Raw genomic sequence first — 21403 nt, 5'->3', positions numbered from 1 at the left:
AGCATTCATGTTTAAGAAGTTCTTGTTATGCTAATGTATTTGAGCTCTAAAGGTTATTGTCAGTCAGGTTCACCTCCAATCCTTCAAGCTTCATAAAATTTAGCAAAATAGTTCCATTTCCAAATTTACACAGATCACTTCCTTCAAACATGACTGAGAAGGTGATTAGCTAGGTCCTTCTTCCTTTCAAAGAACAGTACAAGCACTTAAAACATTTTCACGCTGCAGGACATGGAAAGCTACTGAGTCACTCGTTAAGATACTGTTACTGTTCCATTAACTCTTGAAGCATCTGAAGCAAGGTTGACTATAGGAATGCTTTTGGTACTAAAATTAACTGATCTGTGGAAAGGTAATGAATATCTGGTGTGCCCATAGGAAAATGAAATCTACTTTCTCAATTCTCAGACTCCTGAAGCCTTTAGATGCAACTACTGTCTGTAAACGATGCGATAATTGGTTAATTTCTTTAATATAAATGTAACCCTTCTGCCCGTCAGACCTGGCAGCAACAAGGGCTGGGTTCAATATCTAGGGGTTCCATTCCAATAACACAATGCAAACTGGCTCGAGCCCCCACCCAGTGACCTGGGACAAATATATACCACCCCCGCTGGGCGCCTCCAAGAGGCAATACTTCCCCTCTCGCAAGCACATAGTCTGAGTGTAGCAAAAGTCTTTTAATAACAGAGAGAAACAATGTGGCATTATGTTGGGGAAACACCACCAACAGGATTCATAACACAACCCATGAGCAAAAACAACCCCACCCCAGGCAAATTGGGGCATGCCCTTTTCCCTTTGGTTCTTGAGTCCAGCAACCCCAAATCACCCAAAGTCCCAAAAGTCCAATGCCCCAAAAGTCTCTGTCCCTGGTCAGGGCAGCCCCAGAGTTCGAAAGTTTATCTGCGGAGCTTTACCTTCCAACCTGGGTGGAAATGGGACGGGGGTAAGAGGCACCTTACGTGATCTGAAGCTGACCGCCCCATAGCTCCATAGCGGCGCTCCACTCCGCCAGCCGCCCCACGAACTCCTTCGCTCAGCTCCACGGCCCACAAGCAGCTCCTGCCATCCACACACTGCTCCGCGCCGAACTGCTTCACCAGCCGTCCCGCAAACTGCTCCACAATATATCTTCAGGCTCCCCCACTACTTAACATAACACTCAGTGATTTCAGCTCTTAGGTAAATTCAGCTTATAGTAGGGGAGCCCCAGTGCTGGTGCACTGTCAGCCCAAAGTGAGCTCAGCAGCCTATAACTAGACTTCTAATGAAATCAAAATTAGCTCTGATATTCCACAGTGGAGAGAGGAGGAAGTGCAATCAGCATGTAAGGCCCTCACCAAGGGGCCCATGCCACCAAGTATTAATACTTATCCCCAGCCTCTCTCCATTCACACAGTTTTGGAACCCATGACCCTTGCCTAGCGAGTGCTACTTAGTTGATGGTGAATCCCTCCATCATAACAAAAGGCCACGTACAGTTCCAAGCACAGTTCCCATAATCAGGGTAATAACAATTTATTCTTCCTGCCCCAATAACAGAGACACTGGGGATCCCACAGCAGCCAAAGTGACCATTTGGGCAGCTATGGTCTCATTCTAGGTGTGGTGGGTGTGCCTATGCAAATGAGATCGGCCCCTGAAGTTCTTTTCCACAACTTGCCACACCTCACCACCAGATGTCAGGGTGGAGCTCATCCTGACACTGCTTACATCCTCCCCCCAGCCGAGACTTTGTCGTCCCGACAAATCACACTCCCTTTATACCAACTCATTGGTTTCCTCCAAAGGGCCTCAGGAAGCCCACTTTAGCTTCCACAAGCCTGTGTGCTAAATGTATTGGCTCCTCACTAGTCACCCCAGGTGCATCATAAGTTAACCGTTTCACTGGTCTTATCACCCTGTCTCGTCTATTGAGAATCTCTGTTGCCGAAGTAGGGGGAACATCCTCCTGAGTGACGGATGGAGAGGCTTCCCTGGAGGGTCCCTCGGCTACTGGCGTAGGCCCCTGCACTCCTAGTTCTAACGCTGGAGGGTCCAAGGTGCCCAGGACATCCTCTACCTGTCTGTCCCCATTGTCCAATAACCTGTGTGTGTCATCACAGGGGGGTCTCATCAGCAGCACCGGGGTATCAGAAAGGGGCCTAAATAGTTCCGCCATTGGGTTTAGGGCGGAAGAGGGAAAACTCTCGTTTGGTTCAGCTGATCGAGACTGAAATCTTGTCTCCATTCCAGGATACACCAGGGTGGTGTCTTCCTCCTCAGACTCACTCTCAGATGTGCAGAATAGGGGTAAGTTAGCTGCAGGGGGCCCACTGTCTGTGTTGGATGGCGGCTTTGGTCTAGCACCTCTGTTCTGCCCGGCGGCCCTGCCATGGCCCATCTCACAAGGGGTGCTTACCAATTCCCCCACAGGGAGCAAAAGGTTTCTATGCACCGTCTTTATTTGCCCTGGACCGTCTTCAGGTTTGATCTTGTAGACCGGCAGATCTCCCAGCTTTTCCATCACCAGGTAAGGTATTGCCTTCCATCTGTCAGCTATCTTGTGTTTGCCAGCAATACCCAAATTTCGCAGCAGGACTCTGTCCCCCGGCTGGAGCTCCTGCGAACGCACTCTAGCATCATATCGATGTTTGTTGCGGTCTGCGTTCTTCCGAGCCGCAGCGGTAGCTAAGTGATAAGCATCCCGCAGCTTTTCTCTTAGTCGGGATACATATTGCTGATGAGTTTCATAGCTATCTCCATCCTCTGATACACCAAAGCACAAGTCTATGGGTAATCTTGGTTCTCGCCCAAACATCAAGAGATATGGGGTGACTCCCGTAGCATCGTTCTTTGTGGCATTGTAGGCATGCACCAGAAATGCGACATGCTGGCTCCAGGTTGCCTTCTGCTCTGGTCGCAAAGTTCCCAACATATCTAATAGGGTTCGATTGAACCTCTCTGGCTGAGGATCACCTTGGGGGTGATAAGGCGTTGTCCTAGACTTTTTAATTCCTGCTATCTTCAGCACCTCCTTCAGAAGGTGACTCTCAAAATCCCGCCCCTGATCAGAGTGTATCCGAGCTGGGAATCCATAGACTGAGAAATATTTGTCCCATAATACTCGAGCAACGGTGGTGGCCCTCTGATCACGTGTGGGATATGCTTGTGCATACCGTGTAAAATGGTCAGTCACTACTAGAATGTTTCCAACATTCCTCTTGTCTACCTCTACAGACAAGAAATCAATGCATACCAACTCCAAAGGTTTGTTGCTGGTGATGTTCTTGAGATATGCAGCCCTCGTGGGCAGAGTTTTCCTTTGAACACATCGAGCGCAAGTCTCACATTTCCTGCGAACATCTTCAGCCATTCGGGGCCAATAGAACCTACTACGAATAAGTTCCAGGGTCCTCTCCATCCCTAAATGCCCAAAGTCATCATGCAGGGCCCTCATGGCCAGGGCTCTGTACTTTTTTGGCAGTACTAGTTGTGCTCGTTGTTTTTGTAAAGGGTCAGTGGTCATTCGGTGTAGCACTCCCTGAATCAGTTTTAGTTTGGTCCATTCTCTCAATAGTAGTTTACCCTCCGGGTTAGGTGGGACAACCGCAGCTGGGCTTCGCCCCTCCCTTTTGGCAAGTAGTGTATCACGAATGTCAATATCTTGCTGCTGGGCTTCTTGCCAGTCAGCCGCATTGAGCATGGGCAAAGGAGATTGGTCCAATGCAATATAGTTCACTGAGGCAGAAGGCATGCATTCAGGGGGCAGGCCCAAAGCTTCTGCAATACATCCCTGAAGGCTCTCACAGGCCTCTGGCTCTCGACGACTCACACTGCAAATAGCTCTCACTCCATCTGTGGGTATCACAGCAACTCCTGGAGCCTGCGGACGCCTGGACAATGCATCTGCATCTACATTGCTTCTCCCTGATCAGTACTGAATGCTGAACTCATAGCTAGCCAAGGCGGCCACCCATCTCTGCCCTGTAGCATCCAGCTTAGCACTTGTTAACACATAAGTCAGTGGATTGTTGTCTGTCCACACCTGGAACTGAGCACCATACAAGTAGTCTCGAAATTTCTCAGTGATGGCCCATTTCAAGGCTAAAAACTCCAGCTTGTGGGTGGGATAGCGAGTTTCACTATCAGACAATCCTCGGCTGGCAAAGGCTACAGGTTTACATTTGCCTTCCACTTCCTGGTACAGGACTGCTCCCAGACCCTCCAAACTGGCATCAGTATGCAGGATAAATGGTTTGCTTGGGTCAGCAAAAACTAGGACTGGAGCATGAGTTAGGCAAGTAATGATTTCTCGAAAAGCCCTTTCACATCTCTCATCCCACCGTGGCCCAAATGGTGCAAAGGGGCCATTGTGTCTCTGCACAGGAGGCTTTGGGGACGTCCCTCCCCTTATTCTTGGACTTAGATTTGTTCTTGCTGGACTGATGTCCCCTGGTAAGATCATTCAGAGGCTTTACAATCGTAGCATAGTTTTTCACAAATCTGCGGTAGTAGCCACTAAATCCAAGGAAGGTCTTGAGTTCTCTGTAGTTACTTGGACGTGGCCATGTAGTGAGTGCTTCTATTTTATCAGGATCAGTACTCACACCTTCTTGGGACACAATGTGACCCACATACTTCACTGAGGTTCTGCAGAACTGGCATTTGTCAATTGAAAGCTTCAGACCATAATCCTCCAACCTATCAAGCACTTTAAGAAGTCTTTCTTCATGCTCCTCTAAGGTTCTTCCAAACACAATCAGGTCATCCAAATAAACTAACACTTGCAGTAAATTCATGTCTCCCACAACTTTCTCCATGAGACGTTGAAAGGTGGCAGGTGCTCCAGAAATCCCTGGGGCATGCATTCGAACTGATAAAACCCTAATGGGCAGATGAAGGCTGTCTTCTCCTTATCTTCTTCTCCCAGAGGGATCTGGTAGTATCCACTTCGAAGATCCAACACAGAGAACCACTGGCTTCCCAGCAAACAGTCTAAGGCGTCTTGCACTCGAGGCATAGTGTACTGGTCGACCACAGTACGGCTGTTTAGGGTGCGGTAGTCAATACACATCCGGATTTTCCCATTCTTTTTGCGGACTACCACAATGGGTGAGGCGTATGGGCTGCGGGACTCTGTAATGATGCCATTCGCAGCCAGCTCCTGAAGATGATGTCGCACATCTTCCATCTCAGAGAGAGCAATCTTCCTAGATCTCTCCCTGAAAGGTCGAGAGTCATGTAGTCTGATATTGTGCTCTACTCCTTTTGCACATCCCACATCCCACTCATGCAGTGAGAACACCTTGGATCTTTCACAAAGTTTCTTCCTCAGGTGATCTTTCCAGTCCTCGGACACTGGTGAATCTCCAAAGTCAAACTTTGCTGGGTCTATTGTCGGAACTTGAGTTTCACACTGGGGTTTTACAATCGACTCAGGCTCAAAGAGGTCTGCTATCTTTTGTCCTTGCTTCACAAAAATATCATGACTCGTTTCATTAGCAATCAGTATAGTCACCCTTTCCTGGGCTTCAGCAGGTAGGGTTATGACTCCACTGGGGACCAGCACTCCTTCAGGGAGCTCTCCTCCCATCGGCTGCTCTATCATTGCTAACGTCCCTTTACTGCCTTTCAGACAGGTACTCATGACAAGCACTTCTTGCTCCGTCCTTGCAGGCACTACTAAGGGGGTTGTCCCCGCGTACTTCAGTGCCCCAAGCGGTAGCTCAGATGTGTCCCTTTTAGCGCTCTCAATTTTCCTATAGGCTTCAGCACAAAGTGTATGGATCATCAGGGTATTCAGGTATTGGTCTCCAGCCCGCCTTCTGCAGTAATCCGCGAGTACCTTGAAGAGACTGGAGTTGGTCCCTATCAGCACAGACACATCAGAGGTCCCTTTAGGGTCAGGGCATATTAAGGCAGCTGTGTCTACCTCTTCTCTCACCCCAGCAACCTCCTCTGGGAATTCCAGGTGCACTATGACATACCCTTGGTAGGGGTATTCATCCATGCTGAGGCCACACAGGCCAAGGCCAGTCAGTGGCTGTATAGGCAGGTGCCTAAGCATCTGTTGGTAGAATGACTGAAATATAATAGTCACTTGAGATCCAGTGTCAAGCACTGCTTTACACTCCACCCCTTCGATCCTCACCATGACCTCTGCTCGAGGCCCTATCAGTCCTGCAGGGATCCCAGCTGGACAGTCTTTTCTGGGGGAATCTTCAAATCCTGCAGACCTGGGGGGTCCCCGTCCCCAGACCCTCTGGCAGCTACCGGATCTCTCCCAACTGATCCTCAGCTTTCCATACACTAAGGAGGGGTTTTCTTCATTACGGCACTTGGCAGCACTGTGTCCATCCTGACCACATCGGTAGCAGAAGAATTGACCTTTCCCCCTTCGCCTGGGGGGGATGGTGGCTCTAAGTGCGGGCTTCTCAATCGCCACAGTTTGAGGCTTCTTATTCCTGGAAGTCTTAACTCGGTCAACGGTACTTTGCAGCTCAGCTATCCGTTCCGTCAGGACCTGCATTTGTTGGGCAAGTTCCTCTCTGGTGCTCACCATCAGTACACTGGCCGTTTGCAGTGGTGTTGTGCTGGCTGGCTCCAATGTTTGGGCTTCCCAAAACTCACTGGCAGCCTGCCTTTCTTCCTCCTCTCGGACCTCTTTTATCAGCTGGGAGTAACTTGGGGGATGTTCCCGTCGTTCTCTTAGCCGGAGATGAAGTAGAATCGGGTTCTGATACTGAGTTCCTCTTACAATTTGAGCCAGTCTGGTCTGATCCATCTGCTCAGCAGTCACTGCTCCCCTCATGACAGCTCTCTGAAACAGTCTCTCCAGTCTCTGTATGTAGGCTGAAGCCTTCTCGCCCTTTTGTTGTCGGGAATTAAGGAACTTACAGTAGCTGTCTTCAGGGCCCTCTATGCTCCCAAAGTTGTGTTCAAGGGCCTCTAGGCAGTCCTTCACACTGACCCCAGGGTCAATGAGCTTCAGGGTGCGAATCACATCTAATGCTGGGCCGCCAAGGCTCTCTATAAGGCATCTTCGCTTTTCTGCATCTGGTACGGCCCACTCTTGCAGCATTTCAGTGGTATGCTCTAACCAGGGTTCAAACTCCTCCTCTCCAGCAAATAATCTTAACTTACGACAAGAGTCTGACTCAGCATGGGGCAGCACAACCTTTTCCAATATTTGCCCCAGAGCTTTTGTCCAATCATCAGCCGAGGCTGCAGCCTCTGAGCTAGAAGCTGCTGAGCCAGGGCCCAACAAACCTGACATATTAGCCATTATACAAACAGTAATTTCCTCAAAATATAAGCACAAACAAAAAAAATATATAAATTGTTTCCCAATGTAGTGGATCACTCAACAGGTGCTTGCGAGGGGTACTGACCCAAGCATCCCGGACGAGCCCCCAAAAATGTAACCCTTCTGCCCGTCAGAGTTGGCAGCAACAAGGGCCGGGTTCAATATCTAGGGGTTCCATTCCAATAACACAATGCAAACCGGCTCGAGCCCCCACCCAGTGACCTGGGACAAATATATACCACCCCCGCTGGGCGCCTCCAAGAGGCAATACTTCCCCTCTCGCAAGCACATAGTCTGAGTGTAGCAAAAGTCTTTTAATAACAGAGAGAAACAATGTGGCATTATGTTGGGGAAACACCACCAACAGGATTCATAACACAACCCATGAGCAAAAACAACCCCACCCCAGGCAAATTGGGGCATGCCCTTTTCCCTTTGGTTCTTGAGTCCAGCAACCCCAAATCACCCAAAGTCCCAAAAGTCCAATGCCCCAAAAGTCTCTGTCCCTGGTCAGGGCAGCCCCAGAGTTCGAAAGTTTATCTGCGGAGCTTTACCTTCCAACCTGGGTGGAAATGGGACGGGGGTAAGAGGCACCTTACGTGATCTGAAGCTGACCGCCCCATAGCTCCATAGCGGCACTCCACTCCGCCAGCAGCCCCACGAACTCCTTCGCTCAGCTCCATGGCCCACAAGCAGCTCCTGCCATCCACACACTGCTCCGCGCTGAACTGCTTCACCAGCCGTCCCGCAAACTGCTCCACAATATATCTTCAGGCTCCCCCACTACTTAACACAACACTCAGTGATTTCAGCTCTTAGGTGAATTCAGCTTATAGTAGGGGAGCCCCAGTGCTGGTGCACTGTCAGCCCAAAGTGAGCTCAGCAGCCTATAACTAGACGTCTAATGAAATCAAAATTAGCTCTGATATTCCACAGTGGAGAGAGGAGGAAGTGCAATTAGCATGTAAGGCCCTCACCAAGGGGCCCATGCCACCAAGTATTAATACTTGTCCCCAGCCTCTCTCCATTCACACAGTTTTGGAACCCATGACCCTTGCCTAGCGAGTGCTACTTAGTTGATGGTGAATCCCTCCATCATAACAAAAGGCCACGTACAGTTCCAAGCACAGTTCCCATAATCAGGGTAATAACAATTTATTCTTCCTGCCCCAATAACAGAGACACTGGGGATCCCACAGCAGCCAAAGTGACCATTTGGGCAGCTATGGTCTCATTCTAGGTGTGGTGGGTGTGCCTATGCAAATGAGATCGGCCCCTGAAGTTCTTTTCCACAACTTGCCACACCTCACCACCAGATGTCAGGGTGGAGCTCATCCTGACACTGCTTACATCCAAACAGCTTCTTATTACATATAATAAAGGAAAAGCAGTACTACTCAAGGCCCTGCCTTCTATCTCTTGTAGAAAAGCCAAACTTGCTTGGTTACATAAATAAAAATGCATGCCTCAGGTTCGCTATGAATTATGAAGCTGAAGACTATATCTCCTCTCACTTACATTGGTTTCACTCTGGTGTAATTCCATTAATTTCAGTGGAGTTACCCCATAACCTAAGGGAAGAATCAGGCCTAACATACTGTAATGTCCAGGGCATGGGCCGTCATACCTAATGATTAGAAGCCAGTCCAAGCCAAAGATCAGAACCAGAGCAGCATCAGGTAGAAAGCCAAAGACAGAGACAGGTGCCACACCAGAGGTCAGAGCCAAAGCCAGTATCGGGGGAAGGCATAGGAGCAGGAACCTGGAGCATGTCAGGAAAGTCAGAACTGGGACCAGACAGGGATAGAGAGGACAGGAACCAGGAGTTGGGTAAGCAGGAGAGATCTATAGAGGGAGGCAGACAAGGATTCCTTTTACTGCTCAGACAACTTCCTGTGCCTCTTCCTGGTTTAAATAGCACTCCTCAGCCAGTCAGGGTACTGGATGTTTCCCCTGATCAGAAGCTTCAGGGACAGGGACCTTTGTAGGCTAGTGCCGTGCTGGTTCCCTACTAGAGCTGCTCAGGGGGGCTGCTGTGTGGCAGTTGTAGGCTGAGCGCTGCCTCGGGAGCCATGAGAAAGGGGTAGAGCCCCCCAGTCCCCCAAGTGCACCTTCAATCATCCAGGTGGTGCAGGTAGCTAGTGTCGTACAAAAGTACGTTTCTGGATACAAATCTAAGGGAGTGATCGTTTGATTTTCAGTTGTATTAAGGGGAAGAAGACTTTCATGCTCCAATGTTACTGTATGAGACAAATCCAGGTTGATAAGCCGTATAAAGCATACCCTTAGGGCCTAAATTCCTCCAGCTAGTCATCAACTGTCAAGAAGTGCTTGACCCAAAGATCATTATGAGAGATGGGCAACGTCTGGATCTAGATCTGGATGGAGCCAAAATTTATCTGAAATCCAAAGGTAGGTTGGTTGTGAATTTGGCTGCGGCATCCCAACGCAGCTGGCAGAAAACTCACGAGAAGAGCTGTTCTCATAAGATTTCAGCTTCCGTCTGTTGTACCCCCCTCCATCCACTATCCTGCCCCTCCACTCACTGTTGCTGTTGTCTCTCTCCCCTGGGGATTGTGGACAGAAATGGTCTGGGCTCAGGAAATTCATTTCCTGGGAGAGTCCACTCTTGTTTGCTGTTACCTGCTTGTGCTCTAAAGTATGGATCCTGCTCATCCTGGGCTCATAACTGGGCAAGACAGCTGCTGGTTGTTCTGAAGCCAATATTTCATTGGTATGCCTCTGCAGAAGCAGCCATCAAGAGACGGTGGTTATTTTTAAAGAGGTGGCCTTTTGCTTGCAGAAGACAGTGGTGGTGGTGATGTGCTGTTATGAGCAGAAGGAGACCTCAGTAAGGGACCAAATAAAGCTTTGCTGAAGGTAAACGAATTTGGGCAGTCCAGCTGCCATTACAAAGTCAAAAGGGTGTGCAAAACAAAGCAAAAAAGTGCAAAACAGCAACAGATGCATGTAAGGAAATAACAGCAAAACAATCCAACCATCAATAGTGAGAATATTGAAGATACTGATGTGCAGTGCTCCATACATAACATAACATCATCAGTATATCTTCTTCTTCCCCCACATTGGAACAGGGGTAGAGTGCCGTGAATATTGCTGATGGTGTGCAGTTCCATGGTTCATTAACTTGGTTTGAGACCATGGTACCCTGGAGACAAAGAGATGGGACTGGACATGGATAGGTAGGTGGTTTGTGAAGGAGATCTTTGAGTTGATTGCCCCATGATCCTGAAAATCTCTCCATCATGTCCCTCTAAACTGCCATGTCTAACTACCAATCATAGCAAAGACACTCTGCCATCATCTCCCTTTCATGTTTGCTTCTCCTCCAGCTCCAAGTCCTCTTCTCTTCACCTTGAATCTATCCCTAGGTCCTCTCACTGATATCTGAGCTCCATTTTGTGGTGCAGGTCTGACTGGCTGGAGCAGTCCTTATTAGAACTGTGCAAATCATTGATGTTTTTGGTTCATTGGGAATTCAACCAAAAAAATGATTTGACCTGAACATTTCATTCTGTGTATTTTTAAACTGTTTTAAATAAAAGAGGAGAAAATGAAGTGCTAGATTAATAAAAACATGGAGGGGGAGGTGTTGTGCTACCCTTTATATCCAATCGCCCAGTGGTGAGGGTACTCACCTGGGATATGGATGACCCAAGTTTAGATTTCTGTTCCTTCTCCTGTAGAAGCTGTTCCACTTTGTATAAATAATTAAGAATTCAGCAGACAGGGACTGGATCCTGGGTGTCCCCCATCAGGTGACACCCTGAACTATTGGTTACAGAATCATTCTCACTTTCTGGCCCGATGGCTATTCAAGTATTTTACACAAAGAGGAACAGCTTCCACAGGAGGGATTTAGAATGCACCACCCCAGATGGCCTCATCATGCACCCAGTCTAGTTCAGGACAATCTCATTCAACACAAGGTAACAAATTAATGTTACATTAATTACAGAACATCCTATATTCCATTGTTGGTTTTCCACTTTCTCCAATGGAATATTTCCAAGTTGTGGACCCAAGAACTCTAAGGTTAACCTGATTCATTTCTTTTGGGGTCAAAGGAGGAGTTATGGTACTTTATTTCATACTTTATTTCAGTTGCAGCATAGCATTTAGGGATTTTTTTCACTTTGCATGACCTGGAAATACAGACCCAGATTTTCACCAGTCTTGTGTCTACTGTAGCCAGTTAGAGTACCATCATTTTATGCCCATGTTGTAAACACACACACAAAATGCAAAGAAGAGGAGAATCAGGCCCTAGTGAGTCTAGGTTTACTATTAAATGGCCACTCTCAGAGCTAATGTTTTTGCCCTCATTTTTATTGTTTTGATTATGTTATTACCAGCCTCCAAAACCTAAAAACAAACAAACAAATTGGCAAATAAACCTAAAATCAGTCAATTCAGCTTCATGACTCACAGTGGATGAAGATGGAATCCATCAGAAGCTTCCTGGATTGTTTTTATTTATTCTGCTGTATATCCTTATAACTTCAAATTGTGACTTCCAAATTACCATACCCCAGAATGGAACATATATTTTAACATTAAGAGGCAGTGATTTTTCAGGTTAAATATGAAAGGTATAATCACTTATTGCAAATATTCACCTCTTATTTATCGTTCAGATATTTTGACTCTGTTATCCTCTGTTCTTAATAGTTTTCTTTTTCACAGAAAAGTGTGGATCATTTTTATGGTGTCATAAGGATACTGATTGACTGAAGCTGTGTGAAACCATTTTGGAAGAAGTACTTCCCAAAATTGCATCAAATCTCATTAGCGACAGCACTTAAGGATTTCCCCTGCCACGGCTAATATTTGGGGACAAGCACAGGCTTGCCTAGTTGCTAATGCATCTGTACAACATAATGAACATTATTCCTCATAAATGAAAGCCCATTTCAAATCTGGATTCCAACAACATAAATAAACAAATTATTGTACTTGCTAATCTAGAGAAGCCTGGGGATAATCATACCTAACCCTGATCCACTAATACCGGGAAATGTAATTGTGGGATGGTCTACTGCTTAAGTCCATGTAATTTATGTCACTCAGGGGTGTGAAAAAGACACCCTCCTGAGCAATGGAAGTTACTTCGACCTAAGAGCTGTCCACACCGGCACTACGTCAGCGGGAGATGCTCTCCTGCCAACGTAGCTTCCACTTCTCGTGTAGGTGGAGTAATTATGCCAACGAGAGTGTGCTCTCCCAGCAGCATAGTGCATCGTCACCAGATATGCTACAGTGGTGCAGCTGTAACAGTGCAGCTGCGCCAAGGTAGTGCTGTGGTGTTGACTTGCCCTGTAGAGTCATTTCCATCAGACTCTGTTTTTTCCACATTACATTGTAATACACTGCATAACAAGACTCAGTACTACCTGACTACTACCAATACTATTCAGTACTACTGGGATACTTCATAATGTAACATACTGTCCTGAGAACTAGGATAAAACAAATGTTTTAAGGAGAAAATTATTTTAGGAATTCTTTTCAAGAGGTCAGACTAGATGATCTAATGTTGTTCCGGCCTTAAATTCTATGAAATTATTAAATCTCCAGTGAACTAAATCATTATTGAAGTAGTTATAAACAATGATCTCTTTAAAGTTTTTCCTTTTGCATAATTAAAGTTAGTGCAAAATTCACAGTATTCCCTTTATTTAGTATATACAAGGGGTGGCCAACCTGAGCCTGAGAAGGAGACAGAATTTACCAATGTACATTGCCAAAGAGCCACAGTAATAAGTCAGCAGCCCCCACATCAGCTCTCTCCCTCTACCCCCACCCCGACTCCCAGTGCCTCCCACCCACCAGCAGCCAAGCCAATCAGCACCTCCCCCTCCCTCCCCAACCGCACCTCCCAATCAGCTGTTTCGTGTCATGCAGGAGGCTCTGGGGGGGAGGGGGAGGAGCGAGGGCACGGCACGCACAGGGGACGGGGTGGGAAGGGGGGGAGTGGGGGCAGGGCCTGTGGCAGAGCCGGGGTTCAGCAGTGTTCACCCCTCGGCACACTGGCACACCGGAGCCACAGGTTGGCCACCCCTGGTATATACCATTAATGTTGATTAATGACAATCATCTGTTGTTAAGAATTTAATAACTACCACTTTTAAAAAGGATTTTTCACAACTTAATGTGGATCCAGTAGCTTTTTCAGGGCTAGTATCTTGCTGTTCATTCCCAGCATCTTCACCGATGCTAGGAAATATGGTTCCCCAGTGCTGCTCACTGTTGTATGAGGTGTATCCTTGCATTCCATTGATGGAATTTAAATGAATGTTTGACTGAAACTGTTGCAGCCTCCTTGTTGGCAGAAATTATGGCTAAGGAAGCCTGGTTTTATTGTATGCTTTGCAAACTGGTGAGAGGAACAAAGATGCATTATGGTGCATAATGTATGAGCTAGTAAGAAATAAAACAAGTGCCATCCCAGAAGATTAAACCTTCTCAGGTATAGAATGTGGGTGCTTCCAGAGACATGGCGGGGGCTTGAAGTCATTGTGAGTTTTATACTTACTGCCATGGAAGCAGAAGCAGGCCCATTTCTTTTTTAAACTTTGCAAAGGGTAAAATTACCAGGGCCTCTGCATTACTAAAGTTCTGCAGACACTCTGCAGGCAGCATGCTGCTGGACTGGCCACCAGGTGCGGGTGCTTTGGAATGCTTGTGTGTGCTGATAAGGGGATCCATGCCACCTTTAAGAGGGTAGCAAGGAAGGGGCTATAGGAGACAGGCCAGGAACACAGCCATTATATCCACTCTTATGGGGATCTGCTTGTCCTAACTCCTGAACAGGGTGGGTATGCAAAGTGGCAGTGGCTGCTTATCTAGTTCATGATAGCTTGAAGGGCCTGTCATTCAGCTCTTCTTTTTGTTATTATTTATACTGTGGTGACACCTAATGTCCCAAATCGAGGATCAGGGTTCCACTGTACTAATTGCTGTACACCCACATAATGAGAAAAGGGTCCCTGCCCCAAATAGCTGCCTTGATGCCTGTGCTTGATGCCTGTCTCTTCAACCCACCACAGAATTTCAGACTTCTCCCCTCAAAACCATTTTCTTTGGCTTTCTGCGTATGGTGGAGAATTTCACCCCACGAACTATCACAAGTAAATATCACACTAGCAATTATCCTGTCTTGACATTCTGTGGGTCAATGGGGTTGCACCAGGTGCAAATAAAGGTAAAATTTGGCCCAAGATGTATGTTGGTTTTTATTTCCATGTACAATGGTCAGCTGGATTTAGTCAAGTGTGGAGAAAGTAAATAAGGAAGTGTTGTTTAATCCTTCTCATAACACACAGGCTAGGGGGTCACCAAATGAAATTAATAGGCAGCAGGTTTAAAACAAACAAAAGGAAGTATTTTTTCAAACAATGCAGTCAGTCTGTGGAATTCTTTGCCAGAGGATGTTGTGAAGGCGAAGACTATAACAGGGTTCAAAAAGAACTAGATAATGTTCATAGAGGATAGGTCCATCAATGACCGTTACACAGGATGGGAAGGGATGGTGTCCCTGCCCATCCTGGCTAATAGTTTTTTTTTTCCAGAAGTTGGGAATGGGCAACAGGCGATGGATCACTTGATGATAACCTGTTGTGTTCATTCCCTCTGAGGCACCTGCCATTGGCCACTGTCGGAAGACAGGATACTGGGCTAGATGGACCTTTGTCCTGATGCAGTATGGCTGTTCTTATGTTCTTAAGTATCCCAAATATCTTCTGATTTGTATAGATGCCCTTTTCTGTGGCTTTTTAATATATCTAATTTTAAAGCTTTTATTTAGAGTCATAGAATCATAGAATATCAGGGTTGGAAGGGACCTCAGGTCATCTAGTCCAACCCCCTGCTCAAAGCAGGACCAATTCCCAACTAAATCATCCCAGCCAGGGCTTTGTCAAGCCTGACCTTAAAAACCTGTAAGGAAGGAGATTCCACCACCTCCCTAGGTAAGGCATTTCAGTGCTTCACCACCCTCCTAGTGAAAAAGTTTTTCCTGATATCCAACCTAAACCTCCCCCACTGCAACTTGAGACCATTACTCCTTGTTCTGTTATCTGCTACCACTGAGAACAGTCTAGATCCATCCTCTTTGGAACCCCCTTTTAGGTAGTTGAAAGCAGCTATCAAATTCTCATTCTTCTTCTCTTCTGCGGACTAAATAATTCCAGTTCCCTCAGCCTCTCCGCATAAGTCATGTGCTCCAGCCCCCTAAACATTTTTGTTGTCCTCCGCTGGACTCTTTCCAATTTTTCCACTTTCTTCTTGTAGTGGGGGGCCCAAAACTGGACACAGTACTCCAGATGAGGCATCATCAATGTCGAATAGAGACGAATGATCACGTCCCTCGATCTGCTGGCAATGCCCCTACTTATACATCCCAAAATGCCATTGGCCTTCTTGTCAACAAGGGCACACTGTTGACTCATATCCAGCTTCTCGTCCACTGTAACCCCTAGGTCCTTTTCTGCAGAACTGCTGCCTACCCACTCGGTCCCTAGTCTGTAGCAGTGCATGGGAGTCTTCCTTCCTAAGTGCAAGACTCTTAATTAAACTGTTTCCAAGAGCCATTATTCAGTGGCATTAGACGACTGCAACATTCCTTAGTTCTTTGAATTTACTTGGTATAACTAGTTTCATTAGAAAAATAGAAGCCCCTGATTGGTTCCTGCAGTATCTGTAATATGTTCTGAGTAAGGAGTGTAATTAGCAAGATGATCCAGTCTTTGAAGAAAAAAAGGTTCAAATATTAATAAAATTTTAGAAATAAAGTTGCTGCTTTCAAAACACTTTGAAACTCGTCAGAGGTTAGTTGATTTGGGGTTGTTTTTGTCTGTTTGTTTTTGACACCTTATGAGCTGCAGCCTAACAAAAAAAAGATAAAGTCTCTTTTAAAAAAAAAAGTTAAACAAGGCATTAAGATTGATGAACCCTTTTTATAAGATGTGGCTTTGCAGCTGCACTATGCATTTGTTTTACCTTCTATTGGAGATCAATCATCCCATAGGTCAATACATAAGATTTCTGCTACAGGGGTTTTAAGAGTTTCTTTCAGGCTTCAGCTGAAATAAATCATAAATCAAGAAATCCATCTGTCACTATTTCTGAAACTAAGTTAATTCTACCAGCCAAAAATGATAAATAGAAGTGCCTGAGGTTGAATTTGTTAAATAGTCTCTAGACTTTGCAATCACTTTCCTGCTCCCAGAAAATTGTTCTGAAATTAAATCAAAGGACAGATTTACTTTTGCTTTTTTTTAAGTGGACTTTTTAAAGCTGGAAACATTCACAAAATGCTTTCTGCTGCCTTGTGTACAAAGGAAAGAGAGGTGTCACCATGAGTGTCAGCTTGTGTATAACCTCTCTGCTTGTCCTTGTATACATGCTACAAGGACAGGGATATCCAGATGAAGAGGAAAAATACAACAAAAAAGCCAAGGACAAGTCAGGCAATAAAATATTTATAGCCTGCCTTTCCCCAGATTTGATCAGTTACAACAAATCTGGGAGAAGCCAGAGGCTGGGCGTAATGGACGGTAATGGTAGTAGTGATTTAAAAACTCCTGTGCACTGGAGAGGTCTGACTGTAAAGCTACCGTATAAGGGAGGACCAGGGTATTAGATGGGTATGATATGAAAATAACTAGGAAGAATAGAAGATGTGGGGGTCATAGTTATGATTACCGATTTTAAAGACTAGGGCTCCTAGGGACTATGATAATACAAATAAATAATAATTAATAATGAAGTGACAGTGTAAATACTGTATTTTGTAATCTGAAATACAGACAAGTTGACCTTTATTTATTTGTGCTTCAGTCTTATTATTGTTATTTATTATTTGTGCTATCGTAGGAGTCTTGGTCTTTTCTTAAATGCATGATATTGTCATTACTGTTTAGCTGAAAGGCATGGGCAATTGACAGGAAATGCTATCTGCCCCAAATCTCTAATTCACAGCATAATAAGAATAGGTCTGTGTGTCATGTTAATGCCTGATCATAGTCTGCTGCTGCTTGAAAGCAATAAGAAGATTGTTCAGAATATGCCCTACCTGTTACTTATATTATGATACTGTACTGAATTTTGTCATGTCCTTACTTCAACATTTACAGTTACAAATAATTTTTCAGTGTACTCTAAAAAAAACCCCTTTATGTGGTATTCCTGGTCTTCCAGTCTATGAACTACATTCACACGAGTCTCTATTTGCATGACATAGGGCTAGGGTTCTGATGGTGGAACGTACACCAAGAAGAGTTTTAAGCATCCACAGCCCCAGGTCCACCACGAACACAGAAGTGGCCAGCACTGCCCCAAATGCGGGTGGCATTGACTGAGGTTATGGTATACCCAGAGCACCTGGAACATGCTAATTCAGAACACATCCCTCCACCCTGGCAGTGCCCTCTAGAGGGACTCTTATGGAGCACCAGCTGCAAATTAAAACTGCCCTCCTTCAATGCAATCCCTGGTAGATGACAGTGGCTTGCTCATCACACATCTTCCCTGGAAAGCTCTCTAGAGCACAGATGTTCTCACTGGTACGGAATGGGTGCAATTTGCCAGCAGGGGTGAAGTGGGTTGCATGTCTCAGGAAAGTCAGGTTTGTTTGCCCATAAAGACACAAGCAATTATTCATGAATGAGTGCCTAAAAATGACCATGAATTCCACCTCACCGGGCTCACCACCATTGTGTAGTGAAGGGTCACAAAACTGCAAGTAGAGACTGAAAACAAGGAAACTGAAAACAGGAGGTTTCTCCAGTGTGTTGTCTGTGTATTTGGTTTCATGAGTCTTCATTCTCTGATTTTGATTCACATAACTAGTTTGTGGTATGTTTTGTAGGCAGATCTGCAGTGGCATAAACACAGCCATGCATGCAGCATATGCTACATGGATGGTGAATTTGTTCATTTGCTAGCTCACCAGGGGGGTGGATTTATTTTCCAGGTGGTAGCAGGGAGTGGAGGAGAAGAAGGAGGCTTACTCTGTCATCCTGCACAGATCCAATGCTGAAGGCTGATGCCCCAGCTGTCACTTTTGCCACTTGGTGAGTGAATCTGTATCTAACTTTTATTATCCCTAGATAGGAGATTGTTGACACTGGAATTAAATGGGCATATGTGAAATCATAGCTCTCTGCCTCCATGTATCACACTTGTGGGAAGTTCATTGGTAGAACATTAGACTTTTTGCAATTCGTTTAGTGCAGGAGGAAAGAACAGTGATTTTTTGGTGTCCTTCTCCATTGTGAATGATTAAATGTGGTGGCCAATCAGGGGAAAAATTGAGAGTATGTAGCTCCCTAGGGGGAAGTGTGAAATCTTTAGCAATACCTTGGTATGAGCAGGAGAGGGGTGTAATAAATCCACTGTGAAATAAAGAAAACCTTACTGTGGGTCCTCCCTGGGAAAGGGATTTACTAAGTCTTGGAACTCTGCAAATTTCTCAGCAGTGGCTAGTAAATGTAACGAAGGGACAGGAAAACGCAGTTCTGAATGTATGTCATCTTCCCCACTGTTCTCCAGCATTCACCGAAAAGATCCAGAGAGAGAGAGACAGAGACAGAGAAGAAACAGAATGGACACAGAGACCTGCCCAGGATAAAGAGGGCACAACAACTCCAGAGCAGGTTTGCAGATCCTACTTTTCTGCACTTGGGAGCTCTCAGATCACACGGTACTGGCACTTCTTCCTTGCTTTCAGTTACTTCTATGGACATCCAGCTTTTCATTGCAAAGAAGATTCTGGCTGCCTGTAAAACACCTGGAAAAATGAAGGGGACTCCAGCCTAGAAGCCTCCATTTGGACTATTACTACAAAAAAGAAGGTTTCAGAGTAGCAGCCGTGTTAGTCTGTATTTGCAAAAAGAAAAGGAGGACTTGTTAGTCTCTAAGGTGCCACAAGTACTCCTTTTCATTTTACAAAAAAGAAGGAGCCGAGGAAACACAAACAACCCTCAGAGACTACAGTCTCTAGCAGAATTGGAGCTGCCTAAATGCAAAGAGTGTTCATAGAATATCAGGGTTGGAAGGGACCTCAGGAAGTCATCTAGTCCAATCCCCTGCTCAAAGCAGGACCAATCCCCAAATGGCCCCCTCAAGGATTGAACTCACAACCCTGGGTTTAGTAGGCTAATTATTAAACCACTGAGCTATCCCTCCCCCATCACTGGTAGTTGGTAGTCCATCGCTGCTGCTGCTGCTGATATTGTCGCAGTTCTCATCTATGGCTACGCATATGACTCCGAAGTCCAAACCCTGATGCACAGAGTTGGCAGCACTGAGGATATGGAAAGTCTGTACTTATGATGTTTAATGATGCAGCTCTGTGGTGATGTTCATGTGCAGCCTGGAGATGAATTTGTCAATCTTGCTCAAACCTGTTACATGCTGATCTTGTGAGTCCTGTTCTAAGCCATTTGCTCAAGTTATTTGGAATTGATGCCAGCCCACTGGAGACTGCTCTTCAGATTATCTCTGAGCACTTATATGGACGACCCTTCTTTCTTTTGACCTGACTCAGCTCCCCATACAAGATTTGTTTTGGGAGACAGTGGTCTTCCATTCTGATGACATGTCTGGTCCACCTAAGTTGTGTTCTCAATAACATTTCCTCAATACTGGTTGTGTTTGCTCTTTCAAGGACTTAATATTAGCCACTCTGTCCCTGCCAACAAATGCTCATTACTGAGAGGAGGGCGCACATGTGAAATTCCTCAAGCCGTTTAATGTGACTCCATAAGGAGTCCACATCTCAGATCCATACAGGTGAGATGTTAGAACCACTGCACTATATATCTTCAATTTGGTGGAGATACAAATGTTGTGTTGGTTAAGAATTTCTGTTCGGAGTCGGACAAGGGCCTGGCTGGCTATACTAATTACAGAGGAAATTTCCTTATCAACGGAAGCCTCACTTGAGATGGTGCTGCTCACAGACTTGAACTGATCCACATTTTTCAGCTGTGCGCTGTGGATGAAGATGGCTGGCACTGGGGCATTGGAATGAGGTGCTGGTTGGAAACATAGACTCATAGAAGATTAGGGTTGGAAGAGACCACAGAATGTCACCTAGTCCAACCCCCTGCTCAAAGCGGGACCAACACCAACTAAATCATCCCAGCCAGGGCTTTGTCAAACTGGTCCTTTAAAATCTCTAAGGATGGAGATTCTACCACCTCCCTAGGTAATCCCTTCCAGTGCTTCACCACTCTCCTAGTGAAATATAGAGCTCATATAGATCCTGGCATCGCTCACCCTTCCAGACCATTCTGCATTTATGTCTGTAAACCTGCCATGGTGGTCAACCAGCCCTTGGAGCACCATGGAGAAATATCCCTTTCTGTTTATAAACTGGTTTCAGAGTAACAGCCGTGTTAGTCTGTATTCGCAAAAAGAAAAGGAGTACTTGTGGCACCTTAGAGACTAACCAATTTATTTGAGCATGAGCTTTCATGAGCTACAGCTCACTTCATCGGATGCATCCATGCATCCTGTAAACTCTGATCCATGGAGGGTGTGGGGGCAAATAATAGGCACATGGGTCCCATCAATTGCCCCAGTACAGTTTGAAAACCCCATGCCTGCAAAGCCATTGATAACAGCCTGAGAATTACCAAGCTTTGTAACTTGGTGCAGCAGTACCATACGCACGGCAACACACACCTGCATGACAATGGTCGCAAGAGTTGATCTTCCCACACTGAATTGAATGGCTACAGACCAGTAACATTAAAGGTGGCCAGCTTTAAATGGCAATGGTGACCCACTTCTTGAGAGGTATGAGCACTGGTTCCAGGGCTAGTTGAGCACAGAACGCTAAAAAGGGTGCTTTCTGCCATCCTGAAATTCTCTTGCCACTGCTAGTTATCCCAGATCTGCAGGAAGACTCTTTCCCACCAATTGATACTGGCTTCCCAAGCCCAGAAAAGGTGCTACAGTGTGTGGAGCTGTTCCAGGAAGAGTCCATGTAGTAGCATTTGCTCGGTGTGGTCCTTGTCTTCCTCATCCTCCTTCCTCTGCCACTGCTGTTGCAGTTGGAGGAGCTGCTGCTGCAGCCACATC

The 21403-nt window shown here is 45.9% G+C and overlaps 1 protein-coding gene across 1 annotated transcript in view; it reads left to right on the top strand.

Annotated features, from left to right (window-relative positions):
• Positions 1-18951, top strand: part of MTRR (5-methyltetrahydrofolate-homocysteine methyltransferase reductase) — a 172235-nt gene extending 153284 nt beyond the window's left edge. Inside the window, exons 13-14 of the transcript XR_012157387.2 lie at positions 18288-18387; positions 18866-18951. The gene's annotated coding sequence lies outside the window, so the exon portion shown is untranslated. The remainder of the gene's footprint in view (positions 1-18287; positions 18388-18865) is intronic.
• Positions 18952-21403: the final 2452 nt, after the last annotated feature.

Source organism: Lepidochelys kempii, chromosome 2 (assembly GCF_965140285.1).
Source record: "Lepidochelys kempii isolate rLepKem1 chromosome 2, rLepKem1.hap1, whole genome shotgun sequence".
Taxonomy (NCBI): domain Eukaryota; kingdom Metazoa; phylum Chordata; order Testudines; family Cheloniidae; genus Lepidochelys; species Lepidochelys kempii.
The sequence above is the reverse complement of the archived record's forward strand: the minus strand, read 5'-3'. Positions and strand labels throughout refer to the sequence as shown.